The sequence below is a fragment of the Silene latifolia genome, chromosome 9 (assembly GCF_048544455.1).
Source record: "Silene latifolia isolate original U9 population chromosome 9, ASM4854445v1, whole genome shotgun sequence".
Classification (NCBI taxonomy): Eukaryota; Viridiplantae; Streptophyta; class Magnoliopsida; order Caryophyllales; family Caryophyllaceae; genus Silene; species Silene latifolia.
This window is the reverse complement of record NC_133534.1, coordinates 90,948,089-90,967,491: the sequence shown is the minus strand read 5'-3', so window position 1 is coordinate 90,967,491 and position 19,403 is coordinate 90,948,089.

Genomic DNA, 19,403 nt, shown 5'->3' with positions numbered 1-19,403 from the left:
AGTAATGATTGGCTAACTAGAGTTTGACATTACTGTCGTTTGACGGTGGTGATGAGTTGATCCCTTAAGGTCACACATATAGGACAATTCCCTCAATAGATAAGTTTATTAATTTTATGTCGATACAAGTTAATCAATTCCTTAAATTTGAACAATTTATTTGTGAGTGAGAATATTTATATCTTATTGTAATTTGATTAAATAAGATTTATTTTAGTAATTAAAAGATTTTATTACTAAAATTGATTATTGTTTATGAAACAATTAAATTAAGAATGATTTATTAATAATAATTGCAAAGTGTTGTGAATTATATTGATATGATCCATATTATTCTTGTGATCATAAATTACTAGCTAATTTGTCATATGTGATTAATTTATTAAGAAAAGATATTTATTTGAATAAATATGCATTAAAATTTGTTATGGGCATAGTGTGTGACACATGACCTAACAAATGACATTTGACAAAATCATAAACATAAAATGGATGTCCAGTTTATGTATGGACCAAAAAGGGGAGGACATATAAGTTAGTGGGTGTTTTATTTAATTGTTAAATAAAACACAATCATAACCTACACTAACTAGCCATGCAATCCTATATTTTATGGGTAAGACAAAATCCATGCATTGCCCTCTCTCCCCTCCTTTCACCCGGCCTCACAAGGCTCCATACGAGCATCTTTTACTTTTATTTTTCATTCTTACACAATTTTCGGGTTTTGATAGAAAACCTCTTTTATTCTCTCTAAAAACTTGTTTTTAGATCTCATAAAATTGTTCATCTAATTCTAATAACACATAGTAGTATTACTAGTGTAGTAATACAATTATTATTAGAATTGGTCCGGTTTAAAACTCGTCGTCAAAAGCTACCAACCAAAACAATATTTATAACTTCACAAACTACTCTCAGTAAAGAGATAAGTAAAGGTCGGATCCCAAGGGACGAATATTGATGTAGGATTCTCAATTGCAAATGGTTGTGTCTTAGGGTGTCACAATTTGGGTTGAGATGAAATTGGTCTAAACTAATTAACAAGATAAAAGTAAAGCATTGAAAACAAGCAAGGTAATAAAAAGGGGATGTAAACAAATGATTAAAGGCACTAGGGTGTCATGGGTTCCTAGGGGATTCATGGGAGTTGATCATACAAACATGTTTCTCAATTATATAGCAAGAACTAATTGTTGTGATAGGATCGAGTTGGTTTATAAGCTTACAATCCCTAAGAAGGTTTGGGTCCCGGAGACGAATCGATTAGATTGTACAACACCTACAAGTCGACTTAATCCTTCCTATCCAACTATATGCATGGTATAATGAGGCTCGAGTTGGTTTATATGCTTACAAGCCTCATTGAAAAGATAGGTGATGGATAAAAATGCAAGGATTCATAGGCTCACATTTTATCAAACATAACATGTGCATAAGTTGAAATCACAACAAGCAAGCAATTTAATTATGAGAACATATTAGATTAAGCATGAATCATTCCCCATGTTTATTTCCCCTAATTCTCCATTTACCCTAGCTAAGGAAACTACTCACTCATGATCAAGTTTAGCATGTTAATAAGGTTGTCAATCATACTAACAAAGCAAAACATGATGAATAAATAAAAGCGATTAACAATAATTAAAAAAGATTAAGAGATAATTATACCTATGAAGATGATTTCAAATAATAAAGCAAAGAATAATAGAAGTACTTGATGATTGATGGAAGGTTGTCAATCCTCCAAATAAACCCAAATAATCTTCTAATTACCCAAAATAAAGGAAGAACAATAGAGAAATTAAGGAAAGATTAAGATGTGATTAATATTGAGAATTGTATTACAACTAAATTAAGACTAATTTGAGAAAATTAAGAGATGATTACAACTTGATTGAGGATGGATTCAGACTTGCTACCAATATAGGTAGTACAAAGGAGTATTTATATTAAGGATTAGGTACAAAGATTAGAGTTTCTAAGGGCTTAAATGACTATTAAGACCCTAAGTAAAGTTGAGGAAATGCTACTCCCAAGGGAAATGAGCGGATCCTCTTGCAAGTCCTGCCTCGATCCGCTCGTCCCATGGTAAGGCACGGGCTCTTCTGACTTGTGATCCGCTCGGATCGTGGGGAAGACGCTCGGGTTCTGGTGCTGCAAGTCGCTCGTCTTGGGCACAAGACGCCCGAATCTTGGTGCTTTGAGACGCCCGGATCGTGCTCGATCCGCTCGGATTCGTGGACAGACTACTTTTCTTCTTTTGCTCCTTAACAATCCGTAAGGATCATTTCGGGGATGCAAGGATCCTTTCATCATTGCCCATTTCACTTTATTATCTACTTAGGCCTCTAGTGTTGGTCTTCTCTTTGATGCTTGGTCATTGGATGCGATCCATTTAGCTCCATTTCGCCTCGTAAATGCAAGGTTAGCAATCCTTTCCTACTAAGGAGACAAAACCTCATAGAATTTGCAAAATGGGAAACTAAAGATATTAAATGACCCAATTATGTGCTATAAAGCATAGGAACGAGGTTAATTCGGGGACTAAACATGCTCAAATATGAGTCACATCAAACATCCCCAAACCGAACCATTGCTCGTCCCGAGTAAAGTGGTGACTACAACTAGGACCTTTATTTAAACTAACCTACTAATATAGCCGATATGAGACAATTAGCGGGTCTCACTACACCCCTTCAACAGAGACAACCATGAGGTAGGATGACTTCTTGCAAGGCAAGGTGGGGCTTGCCAAAATGGTAATACATCCAAGTATTAAGCACACAAAAGCAAGTAATGGATGCATCTACAAAAATGAATAGCCACTTTCCTCATCTAAGTGGCGGAAATTATCTAAAGGGGAAGCAATATAAGGGTACACATTCCATCTCAGATACGGTTTCTTCAAACTACTAAGCCTAGAAGGTGTGGGAAATAATCTGTATACTTCCCTTAAATTAGAAGGATTATAACGAATTTAACAATGATGATCAAAGGTCATAAACAAAATACATAAACAAAGTATAAAGGATTCAGAATTAACCTTCGGTCCTAGCAAAATTGGCCTAAGAACAATATCAAAATTGATATTCGCCTATCAGTTGCACCCAAGACGATATGTGATATGCCCTATTGATTGTGCTAGAATCGATCTAAAATTTTCTGTAAATTTTTAGTCTTTTTGTTTTTTTTTTCTGATGAGAGAGAGAGGCTAGGTCAAGAAAAAGAATTAGGGTAGAATAAACATCTCCCTTTCTTTCTTATACTGACCGAAATTTTGGAGTCAATTAGGAAAGAAAAATCTTTCCTAATTTCGGCCAAACTGACCGAAATAAGGAGTATTATTCTCCTTATTTTTGGTCTTTCAAAAAATATATAAAGTGTGTTGAATTGTCATCTAGTGAGGATCGAACTCATGACCTCTTGGTATGTGTACCCTTACTATTACCACTATGACACATTCATCTTGTTGATATTAAATATAACTGATTATATTTAATTAAAAATTAACATATTAATTCGTCCAAGCTAACATTAGATATATTTAATTAAATATAACTTATTATATTGAATTTACGAATTCAAAGTTAATTCGTCATAACTAATATTATTTAATTTTCATTAAATAATTATCTCATCAACACATTGACTAACTATTTAGTCATATTGGGCATCAATATGATTATATTTCTATAACCACATTTCTCAAACACATCCTATAGGTGTGACCTTTAGGGACCAGTTGATCACCGCCATCTGTATGATAATAACGTCAAACTTTCTAGCAACCCAACCGTTATTAGGTAAACGTTAATCAACTGATTTAAATATACGAAGTATACCCTTGTGAACCTGTAAGAGATTTACAAATGTTATCACACTAATTTGTGGAGGACACAAGCTCCAACAAACTCCCACTTGTCCTCACAAGTGTATGTGTGATAAACGATGCTCATATTCTATAAAATTTCTCCCACTCAATGTAAAACAATTTGCAAATCCGAATTCCCAAAGGTCGTATTTTACAAGCGATCAATATCAAGAGTGGTTTCCCCAACTAGAGAGTAACTTAACTGATAAACGAATCAACATTCGAGCATGGCCATGCATTTCAGTTACAACTCCTCGAGTGGCCCTGAGAAATAACTATACCTGATAAGGGTTGGATATTTTCCTAAACTCGAATCCTACGGATGTAAGCACAGTATCAAATGACCCAGAAAAATCTACTTAGCCTCCAGTTACGGTAGACCGTGAGAAAGAAACCAAAGTCACCCAAAAACTGCCTTAATCTCAAGAGATAGTCGATAGTCAAAACAATCGACTCTAGGAACACAATGGATGTCCTATCCACGACCTGGCATCAAATGTTATTAAACATTTAGGACTCCATTACGTTGTCACAAAAAGTTGTCCTACGAGGTATCGTCATAATCTCGCATCTGTGATCGATCAGTCAACCGTTTGACTTATGGCTCGTTGATCCCACCATCAATCGACTGCACAATATAATAGCCGGAGTTATCAGCTCACATTGGCAAATACGGACCAAAACAAATATAATGTAATTCAGTTCACTTTGTGGCGTTCAATGTTGTCATTACAATCCACATGAAAAACAAAATATTATATATAAAACGATGAAGTTATAAATAGTATATGAAAAAGATAATGTATCAAATCCATAATCAAGTACTACAACTCAGGAACATGTTTAATTCCCATGGAATTAACATGCCCTACATGCTTATCATAATTCAACGGTTTGGTGAGAGGATCCGCGATGTTATCATCCGTCGCAATCTTGTCAATCATTATCTCTTCTTGCTCCACGTAATCACGGATCAGGTGAGCTTTCCGAAGTACATGTCTAGATTTGTTGCTAGACTTTGGCTCCTTAGCCTGGAAGATGGCACCTCTATTGTCACAATAGATGGTGATCGGGTCATTCGAACGAGGAACTACCGAAAGCCCCTGTAAGAATTGACGCATCCATATCGCTTCCTTTGCTGCCTCCGAAGCGGCATAGTACTTGGATTCAGTAGTAGAATCTGCTACAACACTCTGTTTGGAACTCTTCCAGCTAACCGCAGCACCATTAAGAGTGAAGACGAACTCGGACTGAGATTTTGAATCATCCCGATCCGTTTGGAAGCTAGCATCTGCGTAACCGGTTGCGCATAGCTTAGTATCGCCTCCATAAGTCAATACCTAATCCTTAGTCCTCCGTAGGTACTTGAGGATATTTTTGACTGCTATCCAGTGTGTTTCACCTTGAGTCTTTTGGTACCGACTCGTCATACTCAATGCATATGCCACGTCTGGACGTGTGCATATCATGGCATACATGATTGATCCTATTGCGGATGCATAAGGAACACGACTCATACGCTCAATCCCTTCAGGCGTCGTGGGTGACTGAGACTTGCTCAACTGCATCCCAGTTGTCATAGGAAGGTTCCCCTTCTTGGAGTTGGTCATGCTGAACCTCTCAAGAACCTTATCCAGATAAGACTCCTGACTAAGTGATAACGTCCGTCGTGATCTATCTCGGCAGATACGGATTCCCAAAATGCGCTGTGCCTCACCCACATCTTTCATCTATAAATGGTTCTTCAACCATCCTTTAACCGAAGATAGGAGAGGAATGTCATTCCCAATCAAGAGTATGTCATCGACACACAATATCAAGAATACAATCTTGCTCCCACTCGACTTGATATATAAGCATGGTTCTTCGACCGATCGAGTGAAACGATACTCTTTTATCACTTGGTCGAAACGATGATTCCAACTCCGAGAAGCTTGCTTAAGTCCATAAATGGAACGCTTAAGCTTGCATACTTTCTTAGGATGCTTAGGATCTATGAAACCTTCGGGTTGCACCATGTACAACTCTTCCTCCAAATAACCATTTAAGAAGGCGGTTTTCACATCCATTTGCCAAATCTCATAATCATGAAATGCGGCAATCGCTAAGATTATCCGAATGGAACGTAGCATGACTACAGGTGCAAAAATCTCATCATAATGCAATCCATGCACTTGAGTGAAACCTTTTGCCACAAGTCGTGCCTTATAGATATCTGGTTGCGCGTCTACAGAACGCTTTATTTTGTAAAGCCATTTGCACTGTAGAGGTTTTACCTTATTAGGTAAATCAACTAGATCCCATACGTTATTCTCATACATGGAGTCCATCTCGGATTGCATGGCTTCAAGCCATAGCTTTGAGTCGGAACAGGCCATAGCACCTTTATAGGTTGCGGGTTCATTACTTTCTAGAAGTAAAACGTCATTCTCCTCGACCATACCAATGTATCTGTCCGGAGGATGAGAGTCTCTACCCGACCTCCTAGGTTCCTCAGGAATATTAACCGTATCATCAGTTGGAAGAACCACTTCCTCCATCCGTTCCTCAGTCGTTAGTTCTGGAATCTCCGACAGCTCGAAGGTTCTATTACTCGTCTTATTCTCAAGAAAATCTTTCTCTAAGAACGTCGCACTAGCCGCAACAAAAACTCGATGTTCGGTAGGCGAATAGAAGTAATGACCAAATGTTCCTTTTGGATAACCTATAAAGTATGTCTTGACCGATTGCGGGCCGAGCTTATCCTCGTGTCTCCACTTGACATAAGCCTCGCATCCCCAAACCCGAATAAAGGACAAGTTAGGGACCGTTCCCTTCCACATTTCATATAGAGTCTTGTCGACAGCTTTAGACGGACTTCGGTTAAGTCAAAGAGCGGCTGACAAAAGAGCATAACCCCATAATGAATCAGGCACTACCGTGTGACTCATCATGGATCGAACCATATCAAGTAAGGTTCGATTTCTCCGTTCGGACACACCATTCAATTGAGGTGTTCCAGGTGGAGTTAACTGCAAAACGATTCCACAGTCTTTCAGGTGTTGATCAAACTCATTTGAAAGATATTCCCCACCCCGATCTGAACGGAGTGCTTTAACCTTTCTACCCAGTTGGTTCTGTACCCTATTCTGGTATTCCTTGAATTTCTCAAAGGATTCACTTTTATGCTTCATTAAGTAGACATAACTGTATCTACTCAAATCGTCCGTGAATGTGATAAAATATCTATAGCCATCTCTAGCGGTAATTGACATGGGTCCACATACGTCCGTATGTATGATTCCTAATAGGTTACTAGCGCGCATTCCAACACCTTTGAAGGAAATTCGAGTCATCTTGCCAATGAGACATGATTCACACGTGCCATATGTAGAAAAATCGAATGCGGGAATAGTCCCATTATCAACGAGTTTCTTCACGCGTTTCTCATTTATGTGTCCCATTCGACAATGCCATAGATAGGTTTGATCTTTGTCACCAACCTTTAATTTCTTATTATTTATGTGTAATACTTCTGTGGTTTGATCTAAGATGTAAATTCCATTCATGGAAACTGCTTGCCATAAATCATTTCATTAAAAGAGAAAATACAATTATTATCCTTTATTGAAAATGTAAAACCGTCTTTAGCAAGTACGGAAACAGAAATAATGTTCTTAGTAAACTGGGTACATAGTAACAGTTATTTAAAAATAACTCAAAACCACTAGGGAGTTGGATTACATATGTTCCCTTCAAGGCGTGACTACTACTCGTGTTCCATTCCCGACTCGCGGGTCCACATCACCTTTTTCGAGAGGTATGATGTTCTTTAGGCTCTGCAAATGATTACACAGATGAGAACCACAACCAGTATCTAGTGCCCAAGTTTCGAAACTTGCATGGTTAATCTCAATCATATGAATATAAGATGACATACCAACAGAAACGACGCGGCCTGCCTTGATGTCCTCATGGTAGACGGGACAGTTCCTCCTCCAATGTCCAGTCTTGTGACAATGGTGGAACTCTATGTCACCGCCCTTGCTCTTTGCCTTGCCCTGTGAGCCACTAGTCTCACCAGGCGCACTCTTACAGTTTCCCGGCTTCTTAAACTTTGGCTTACCTACAGCTAGGTCGCCATGAGCCTTGCCCTTACCTTTACCTTTGTAAATCGTGAGAACATCCTGCTTCACGCTCCCACTCAGTTTCATATCCTTCTCAGTCTGTACGAGAAGGGAGTGTAGCGCATGAGGACTCTTTTTCAAGTCATTCATGTAGTAGTTCGCCTTGAAAAGGGCAAAACCATCATGAAGAGAATGAAGCATTCGGTCAATGACAATGCTCTCACTGATTTCACAATTCAGTGCCTCCAGCTTCTCGACATTCTTAATCATGTGAAGAATGTGTGGGCTAACCGGTTGGCCCTTCTGTAGTTTCGCATCAAAGAAGCGACAGGTATGCTCATATGTAACGATTCTCGGTGCCTTTGAGAACTCGTTAGTGAGCGTGGTGAAAATCTTGTTTGCACCTTGGGCAATGAAGCGTGTCTCTACAAATTGGTTTCCATTGCAAAGATGAGTACGTTATTTATCGCACCCGCTTCCTTAACGAAATCACTATAAGCGAGTGACTCATTGGCTCCTGCATTGGGGCCTGGGTTGACCGGTAATGGCTCAGTTAAATACCTGAGCTTACCGTCAGCAGTGGCACGCAGCATTCCGTAGTGCCGCCTCCCGATCCATAAAAATTGGACCCATCATTCTTCAGTCGAGTGGACTGATTCATTTAGTCCATGAACATTTTTAGCCAGGACGAACGATCTAGTGTGGCACTAGGCATTGGGATTGCGTTATTTCCAGCCATTTGTTGTAACAGTATTATCGATAATAAACGTGTTCTACACTGCGAAAGAAGAATAAAATAATAAGCATGTGCATCGTTTTGATTTTAAGTCTAATGAACTAATGTCATAACGCGAAGACTCAAAACATTTATACAATTGACCTCCCTCAAGAATTATATAAATGACCCCAAGACTGAATTCTCTGCAAATTGATAAGCTAACCTTTTAGCTAATTCTACCGTTAGAATTCTTGGTCGATAAATTTCTGTAAATTCTATCTTTAGTCCATCATAATCACGAGAAACTCTTCGGACTATGATGTTGAGGTAAACTAAGTCAACACAACTACTTACCCAACGTAGAAGAGGTCATATTAGGCCTACCGACGAAGAAGGGATTCATAGATGTTTGCCCTTATAAAGACTAATCTCAATTTCCGTTTTAGAGGAAGACCCCATCATCTTTATTTTAATTCATTTTAAGTGAACTATTATCTAGCATGCGAGAATGAATAAACTAAGGTGATGGCTTATAGACTGTGACATCTGCATGTCCATGAAAACTAACATACAACCTATATGAGTCAATTTTCATGCATTTTAGAAGTAGGTGGTTTGGTTTTAGGCGGAATATGATGCAATTACTAACATGTGAATGAAAAGCAATAATAATGAAAAACGTAAAAAAAAACAAGAAAAGTCCTAGTGTGGCCTATCCTATCAAAATGAACAATAAATACAAGTTTGGAATCCATCATTGGACCCGAGAAGCTTGTCTTGATGTTCCATCTTGATCCATGTAGCGGGAGTGAGCTTGAATCTTCATCTTTAGTCTTCTTTGAAATTACAATAAATAAAATTACATAATTGACCTATTTATTACATTCTAATTTCAAAACACAAAACTAAAATAAAGGAGATTCGAGATCTCATAATTACATAAAAAATCATGTTTCCTTCATTACGAAAACATAATTTGACTAAGGCCACACTAAGTAATACAAATTACAACCGATTGCAAAAATTAAATACGTAAATAAAAATAATTCATTCGATTCATTCGACAAAATTAAAACCATCAACTAAAAATAAATTAAACATACATGACACAATTCCTTAATTATGTTGATTAATTTATCCAAACCACCTATTTAAATTAAATTAAGTGACAATTCCGCAATTAATCACATTAATTTCATTCTTAATCCATATTAAACTAGTAATATGAATTTTATCCGTCAAAATTTTAAACTGCTTTAAAATAACTCGGTATCTTTAAATTGTGAACCGGTTCACAATAACTAATTGGCCAAATAAAAAAACAAAAACCAATTTTTTTTTAAATTGTACTCGACTGGAAAAATAAACAACAAAAAAAATTTTTTTTTATTAAAATCCAGCTGCACACCGCTGAAAAAAAAAAACAGCCCCCCCCCCCCTCCTTTTTTTTATTCGGCAATTAGGAAAACAAAAGGAAATAAAACTTTCCAAATATTCTTTTCTTTCGGCAATTAGGAAAACAAAAGGAAAAAATTTCCAAAAAACATTTTTTTTTTTTAAAAAAAAATCTGCCGTGCTCTGATACCACTTGTGGGAAATAATCTGTATACTTCCCTTAAATTAGAAGGATTATAACGAATTTAACAATGATGATCAAAGGCCATAAACAAAATACATAAACAAAGTATAAAGGATTCAGAATTAACCTTCGGTCCTAGCAAAATTGGACTAAGAACAATATCAAAATTGATATTCGCCTATCAGTTGCACCCAAGACGATATGAGATATGCCCTATTGATTGTGCTAGAATCGATCTAAAATTTTCTGTAAATTTTTAGTTGTTTTGTGTTTTTTTTCTGATGAGAGAGAGAGCCTAGGTCAAGAAAAAGAATTAGGGTAAAATAAACATCTCCCTTTCTTTCTTATACTGACCGAAATTTTGGAGTCAATTAGGAAAGAAAAATCTTTCCTAATTTCGGCCAAACTGACCGAAATAAGGAGTATTATTCTCCTTATTTTTGGTCTTTCCATAAATATATAAAGTGTGTTGAATTGTCATCTAGTGAGGATCGAACCCATGACCTCTTGGTATGTGTACCCTCACTATTACCACTATTACACATTCATCTTGTTGATATTAAATATAACTGATTATATTTAATTACGAATTAACAGATTAATTCGTCCAAGCTAACATTACATATATTTAATTAAATATAACTTATTATATTTAATTTACGAATTGACAGTTAATTAGTCTTAACTAATATTATTTAATTGTCATTAAATAATTATCTCATCAACACATTGACTAACTATTTAGTCACATTGGGCATCAATATGATTATATTTCTATAACCACATTTCTCAAGCACATCCTATAGGTGTGACCTTTAGGGACCAGTTGATCACCGCCATCTGTATGATAATAACGTCAAACTTTCTAGAAAGCCAACCGTTATTAGGTAAACGTCAATCAACTGATTTAAATATATGAAGTATACCCTTGTGAACCTGCAAGAGATTTACAAATGTTATCACACTAATTTGTGGAGGACACAAGCTCCAACAGAAGGATACCAATAAATCACCTCAATGTTGTGTCAAGCTAGGGTACCTTTGTCCTCAATTGTTAAATGCTTTCGTCAAGAGTAGACTCCCTATGGTGTTAGAAACACTGGAGGATCAAGGAATTCCCCTTGTTGCCTAGACAAGAAGAAGGGTCATCCCCTCTATACCATGCATAAAAGTGGATTCGATGGATAAAGGGATCAATGTATTTTAAGTTTCACATGGGAGTTTGCTTTTGTTTTTGTTTTTCCCCCCAAATCTTGTGGCATTTGACATTTGATAACACTTTCTTCTTGCCATTTCTTTGATGTTTGACATTTCAATACTTGACAATTATCAACTTTTTGCATTTTTCTTTTGAACATTTTCAAAGCCACCCCATTTGTAGCGAGGGTGCTTATATTTGAAGCATAGGAGTTCTTATTTTTATACTCCTCTTTTCTTTGATGGAAATTGCAAACTTCTTGTTTTTCATTTCAATTCTTGAACTCAAATTTTGATAACTTTTTTGCCCATTCCCTTTTGTTGACAAAATGTGATAGAGGTGGAGGATGATTGCATGGTTTCAAGGGTCACCTTGGAATAAACGGTAGCTAAGGAGTTATCACACCACAAGGTACTCTTGACTAGGCCTTAATCCATGCGTCAAAGGATACTAGCATGACACATCCTAGGGTGTCTTAGAAGCATTCTAATGAGCAAAGTCTTAAGAAGAAAAAGTATCTACAAGGGCCTTATATACATTTGTCAAGCTTCCCAAATAGATGTTTTCACAAAATTTTCCTAAAATGCAACTATATGCCATGATGCAACTAATATTTATACAACCTTATGCATATGCTTCTATCAACTAGTATGCCACATAAGCTAAATGCAACTCCTACAATCATATTGGTTTGTACCGCACCAATCAAAATAAAGCCACATAGTTATTAACATAGAGAGGAAAAAGGAGATTGGAAAGATCATACCATGCGGTCTTCATAATCCTCATGCCTCGGATGTGGCGTAGTCGATCAACGTGAAATAAGGATAAACAAACAAACAAGTATATACGAAATATAGAATTCTACAATATAAAGGAACAAACATGTTTTTTGTTTTTTCAATTTTTCAATATTTTTTTTTTGTTTTTATGATTATGAAAATAAAGGAACATGTTTTTGTATTTTTCAAAAAATTTCAATTTTTATCATTTTTGATTTAAAAGTCAAGTTAGAATTCCGATCACCACACTAGTATGGGCATTGTCCTCAATGGCCAAAACGATAGGAAATTATGTAAGCTAAATGAGAATGCATGATTTCTACACTAATATGCAAACTATATGACATATACACAAGTGATGCATTCTAAACTACACTATATGATGCATGAATTTATTTGTTGGAGAGCTAATTTAGATTAACTCCAAATGCTTGTGCTTGAACTTCTCCAAACCAAGTAAGACACTATTTCTAGTGTAAAAATGGGGGAGTTCATGCACAAGTATGCAATGCATGAAACTAATTGTCATTTTGGATTTTCAAAAGTGGGAACAATATGAGACACCTCAATGAGACAGAGGTGGGAGTCCTCTAAGTGTTGCTAGGACTCAAAACCAATGATCAAGATAAAAAAATTATAAACAAGAGACATAAACAAAGCTAGAGGAGGTGTAGGAAACTCACAAGGGAATATGTGGCATCCTCCAAAAGCTTGTTAAACCTCAATTGTCGCTCATGGAGACATCCTTATCACTATCATCATCTTCCTCGTTATCATCATCATCTACCTCCATGGACCCGGAGGCTTCACCATCTTCATCATCACTTGAACTTTGCACTTCTTCCTCTTATTCCTCATGGCAAGAGTCACTACCTTCCCCACTCTCACCAACAATCTTCTTCCCCTTAGCAACTTCACTATCCACGGTGGCATCTCTAGAAGCATTTGGCAAGAACACCTCCCTATCCACCCAACTTTGCAACGGACATGTAGGATCAAGTAGTCCTTGCCTAGCTAAATGAAGGAGGGGTGGATATTGAGCTCGGTAAGCATTGACCCGATCCCCATGAGCTTCCTTATGCATGAGTTGTAATAGTTGAGTCAAGTAATCGTTTATTACCACGACATTAGTACCAATTGGTGTGAATTCACGGTAGGTGAATGGATATGGCGGAGTCACAATAGAGGAGAAGGAGGGCTTGGCATGCGATTCCCTATGTTGCTTCATAATCATCTCGGCTTCATCGGAGACGGGTAGTAGGTAGCTTGGACTTCGGACATTGATGCGGCATATCTTGTTAGGCAATATGAAGGACTTAGCTTCTTTAGTTAGCCACTCATACTTGTTGTCAATATTATCATTCTCGACCCATTGGAACTTGTTGATCATAGTGGTCAAATCAAGAAGGTTGCCTCCTTTAACAGGTTTATATGTCTTGTCTTTGTAGAAATCCGGGTTAAAGTGTTTGGCTAACCATGTTACTAATCCTCCATTCACAATAAAAGCCGCTCCATCTTTACCATGGTCAATTGTAAGCCCCCGATCAAGTAAGAGTTGAAGTATGTTGTATTCCTTGGTGAACTTTTTGTTGATATTCATGGTGGATTGAAGGTAGACAAAGTCGAGCTCGGTAAAGTGATTAGTGCCTTTCCTTGCAATTAAAGTGTTGCCCACAAACTTATGCCATACTGTTATACCCGGATGGTGGACATATAGAACATGACACATATGGAAAGACTCAAATTTTCGCCCCGTGATCGCTTTCCATAGGGGTGCGGCATCATATTGTGAAGGCTTTTTCTGATAATGATAATGTTCTTCAAGACCAAACACTTTGCCAAATTCTTTCATAGACATTCGCCTATCCTTGTTCTCAAGGCGGAATTCAACATTTTTCCGACCCTCTACCTTAGTCTCCTTCAAGGAGCTTAAGAACTCCATGGTAAGGGAAGGGTAAGTCAATTCATGCATCTGAAAGAGGGTTTTCAACTTCATAGGCTCGAAAAAATTCTTAGTCCTCCCAAGCACACCCAACTTGTCTAAGGCATCTTGACATATGAATTTGGTAGGCAAAATAGTCTTTCTAGTAAGGGATACAAATGCTTTCCTATGAGAATCGTTTATGAAAGTTACCTCCGGATAATCTTGCAATTGTTCAATGACCGGAGTAGGTGTAGCTTCTACCATAGGAGTAGCAACTTCTTGAATCTCCATCCTTGGTTGATGCACTACCATAGCCTTTGAAGCTAGAAGAGCTTGTTGCCTTTTGGAAAGATTTGAGGTTGTGGGTGCCTTGTTTCCACCTTTTATTCTTGCCATGTTGTTCTCCTTGTCTAAATTGTATCAACAAACTAATATTGTGCTAGTATGCTCCTTGTTTCCTAAAGCTTCAATCAATTCCCAATCGATTTAGGATTTTCGAAATTGTCTTCAAAACCTAGAAAATCTATTCAATTTGTGAGGATTTTGATGTTTGGATGGCCTTTTGTTGATAAAGGAGTAGTTTAATTGTGATTTAAGGAAGTTTTGTTTTGATTTGGGTGAATTTGGTTGAGGAATTTGTGTTTTGTTGATGAGGGGATTGAGGGTTTTGAGGGAGAAAGGGTGTGTGTTTGTGTTTGTATAAGATAGAAATGAATTGGGGAAGAAGGATTTGAATCCCGTGTTATAGCCAAATTGTTGGAATCATATACCTCTTATTAGACACCTCTAATAAGTAAGTGTTATTTAGTTAAGTCATAAACTAAAAGGAACTTATGCATGCATAACAAAAATACAAAGTAAGAAAAAAAATCGATTATTCTTACAATGAGGGCCGAGTGGTTTATACTAATTTGGTCTCTTACCAAATTAATCTTCTTAAAGAAAAATCCAAATGCCCCAAAAACCTTAGATCCAATAATGGGATCTACTCCTTAAGGATTTGTACCAAGGAAACACTCGTAATACAAATACTAATTTTGTTACTAGAAATTAGTATTTGTGACCTTAAATTATTACTAATATTATTAGTATACTACTTCTAGTATGAGAGAATAATATTAGAGATGATGTGAGATTTTCTAGTGTGTTCACCACAAAAACTAAGGAGATGGTGAAAAATTATCAATATAATTATATAAGAATGAATTATAAATTAATGAAAGAAAAACTTCTCCTCTTTTGCATGGGTGTGGCCGAATGGTATGGGATAGGATGCCCAATACTTTTGCAAGTTTCTCTTCTCAAGGTTTTAGGCATGCAAACCTATCATTAGTAGGTTATGATTATGCCTTCCAATTAAATAAAATAACAAAGCACAATTTCTTCTTATCCTCCCACTTACATGGCTCAACCATTTAAAATGTGTCCATTTTAAGTTTGTCAAATGTTAATTTGTATAGTGTGACATATTGGTCATGTTACTAGACATGTAATTTAAATAATGCATTTTTAACTTATTAAAAATCATTATATAAATGAAATACAAAATTAACTTAGTAACTCAAAATTACAATTACTTAAAATTGGTCATAGAATTATAAATCACAACTACTTGCATTTATAATAAAAAAATTCATTCTTATTATAATTGTTTCATAAACAATAAATAAACCTAAGTAATAAAACAATTTAATTACTTAGCACGAATCTTATTTAATCGAATTACAATAAGATAGGTATTTTCACTCACAAATCATCCGTTCAAATTTAAGGAATTAATTAACTTGTATCGTTATACAATTAATTAATTAATCAATTAAGTTACCCTAGAGGTATGACCTTAAGGGATCAACTGATCTCCACCGTCACATGACAATATTGTCAAACTCTAGTAAGACAATCATTACCGATAAATGTGGATCAGTTGACAATAAAATATTACTTTCCCTCAGCATTCTTAATATGACATTTAAACATGTGATCGCATTATTGTCGAGGACACATACTCCAACAATCTCCCATTTGTCTGCGACAAGTGTGCGTCACCAATTCTCTTGTCCCATTACTATCTCCCACTCAATGCAAGGTGTCTTGCAGGTCGTGGAAGATCATAGATCCATATTAGACTCTCTAATAAAATTAATTTATCTCATAAATTGTCATTTAGGTGATCTATGTAACATGCATGCTAATATGAAAGCATAAAAAGAAAGTATAAGGAAAAACAATTTCCTTACATTGAATTTGTGGTAAAAAGGGCACAAACTAGTTCACCTTACTAGCTTGTTCTTGAGCTTATTCCAAATGGAAGATCCTCCTTCCAAATCTTCAAAAAGAAGATCTCCTTCTTGTTGCACCCAAGAACTTACCCGACAACCTTACTAATATTAACTAGATATAAGTAAGACTAGCCTTGATAATATGTAGATATTACTAACATCTTAGTAATTATTTATTTTACTAACATATCTTAGTAAAATGATTTTATTGGTTTTTTAGAGAGAAAAGACCAACAAAACATTCACATGCAAATGCACAAAATGAGGTAGTGTGTACAAATGAGCAAATGTTGGTACATAAAGAGGAGGAAAAGTGGCGGGTTGGTGAGGAGGAGTGTAGGAGTGAATTTCTAATTTTTTTATCAATCTTACATCACATGCAAAATTATTATAAGATAACTTATGGAAGAATATAAAGTAAGGTGAAATGATTATGTGAGTAATCATCCACTACTCTTATTTTACACGGTCCACTTGACCATTTACGGGTCCATGTTGGTTCTTATATTTGTCGCACAAATCCGTGTAATTTTTATTTTAAACATCGTATCATGTTTAAATACTTCCATAATTAATTCGTCCAATTCACTCCGTAAATATACGTGTACCACTACACATATTATTTACGTACTAATATTAATCACATTAATCAATTAGTACAATTTTAGTAAATTAACAGTTAATTAACTAAAACCCGTCTCCCAAAACTTATTATTCAATTATCGGATAATTAAATATTAATTGTCGCTCCTCGAGTTCGCAACTCGAAATCTCTCTAAAAATAATCGACTAACTTTTTAGTCTACAAATCAAGGAACTAAATAAATTGTATCTCATACAATTAATTAGTTGTCTATTGGGGTTCGTTCCTTTAGGTTTGCCGAAAGAGGTCAGTTGATCACCGCCGTCTCACGACAATAACATCAAACTCTAGTCAGCCAATCGTTATCGATTTACGTTAATCAACTGACGAGGATCAAATAATTAAATATCTGATGATATTCCATTAATGAGATTTATTATGTTAACGCACTATTGTGGAGGACACTAACTCCAACAATCTCCCACTTGTCGGACAGAAGGTGTGCGCTACCAATTCTCTTGTCTGTTTTAATCTCCCACTCAATGCAAGGTGTCTTTCAGGTCGCACTTGCACACGAACATATCGCGAGTGGTTCGGGAGTGGGACTACCTAACCAGAAAAATCTATCACTGATTACTTCCGAGCGTGGCCACGCATTTGTAGTCATTAACTCCTCGAGTGGCCTTGAGATATAGTTACCCAACGTGGGTGGACAATTCCTATATGCCCTATCTATCCTATTGCACAATACAGCTCACCATGACTTAGTAAATGCCCTTTTGGCCTCCTTTCACGGGACGACCTAGGACAAAAACCAAAGTCACTCGGAAACTGCACCTGCTCAGATAATAGTCTCCAGTCAAAAGAATCGACTCATTAGAACATCTTAGAGATCCCCGCCACGACCAGGCGTCTATAATAGAACTTAGGGACTCTCTAAATGGTCATTGTCCGGCAAAATGTCACACACTCTGCCTATGTAATCGACCAGTCAGCACATATGACCTTATGGTGTTGAACAACCATCAATCGACTTACAATCTAGTCACTCCGAGACGTCACCTCATTAAGTGACTAGGGACAAAATACAATGTTCATCTTATTCACTTGAATATTGTTCAACATTGTCTCCACAACTTATTCAGATAAACAAGGTATTCAATGTTTTCAGTCAAACTGAATAATTGAGTTCTTAAAGAAACTCTAACAATGAATGCGATCATCACTTATGAAAATATCAATACTCTATCCAATATTTACATGACAATATTCAGCAATTAAGCTATACTGCTCAATCACATTGAGATGACATAACCATCATGTCTACCTTATGCCAACGGCTTTGGTCAGAGGATTAGCAACAGTTGTATCACTCTAATTTCCATTGCAATTTTCCTTTGTTCTATGCAATCTTTTCATCACATAGAGCCTTTCTAAGTACATGTCTAAACAAGGTTTTAGACTCTGGTTCTAAAGCCAGTCAAACACTCCCACTGTTTTCACAGTCTCTCGGAAGACAATATTCGGCTAACGGAACTACTCTAGTTCCATTAAATTCTGGTTATCAACTATCTCTTTTACAACATCGGATGCTGTAATGTACTTAGCTTTTCGTTCATGATTTGAACGCATAACACTTATACATACACATTCTTCATATGACATCTTTTATGTATGACTCCTCATACATATCTTCTTTATACATGTATAACTTCTTATACATATATGTATAACTTCTTATACATATTATTATTTATGCACATAACACTCTTACATGCTAACCATTCCTTAACGAGGCCCATAACATCTTATAAGCATAGGAATGTTTCCGTGTAATCCTTTTACACAAAATTCATAAATTCCTCCAAACTATAAGAGTAAATCCTCAGTGCTTCTCAATTACTCAAGAATGCTCTTGATAATCATCTAGTGACACTCACTAGAAAATGATTGGTAATGACTTCTCATATTCTCAACATGATAAGTCCCGACGAGAGAATCTTTTAGCATATTTAATAGATCTTGCAGCGGAAGCACAAGAGATCATATTAATTGTTCAACAACTTGAACGAGTCAAGAATCTTATCACATAAGTCTCTTGACTATAATGCTAATCTCCATGGAGATCTATCTCATTAGATATGGATATTTAAGATGCCCCATGATACTGTCAATTATTCACCCGAGAATATTTCTAGTCATTAATATGTCAAACACATATTTAGACTAAGAAACTAACTTTAGCTCCCACCAAAATCCATGTATCATAATGGTACCTCAACACTAGAATAATACCATTTTAATAGACTATATGATTGAACCCAAAGTTCCAACTCTTTGACGTATATAGATCACTTAGC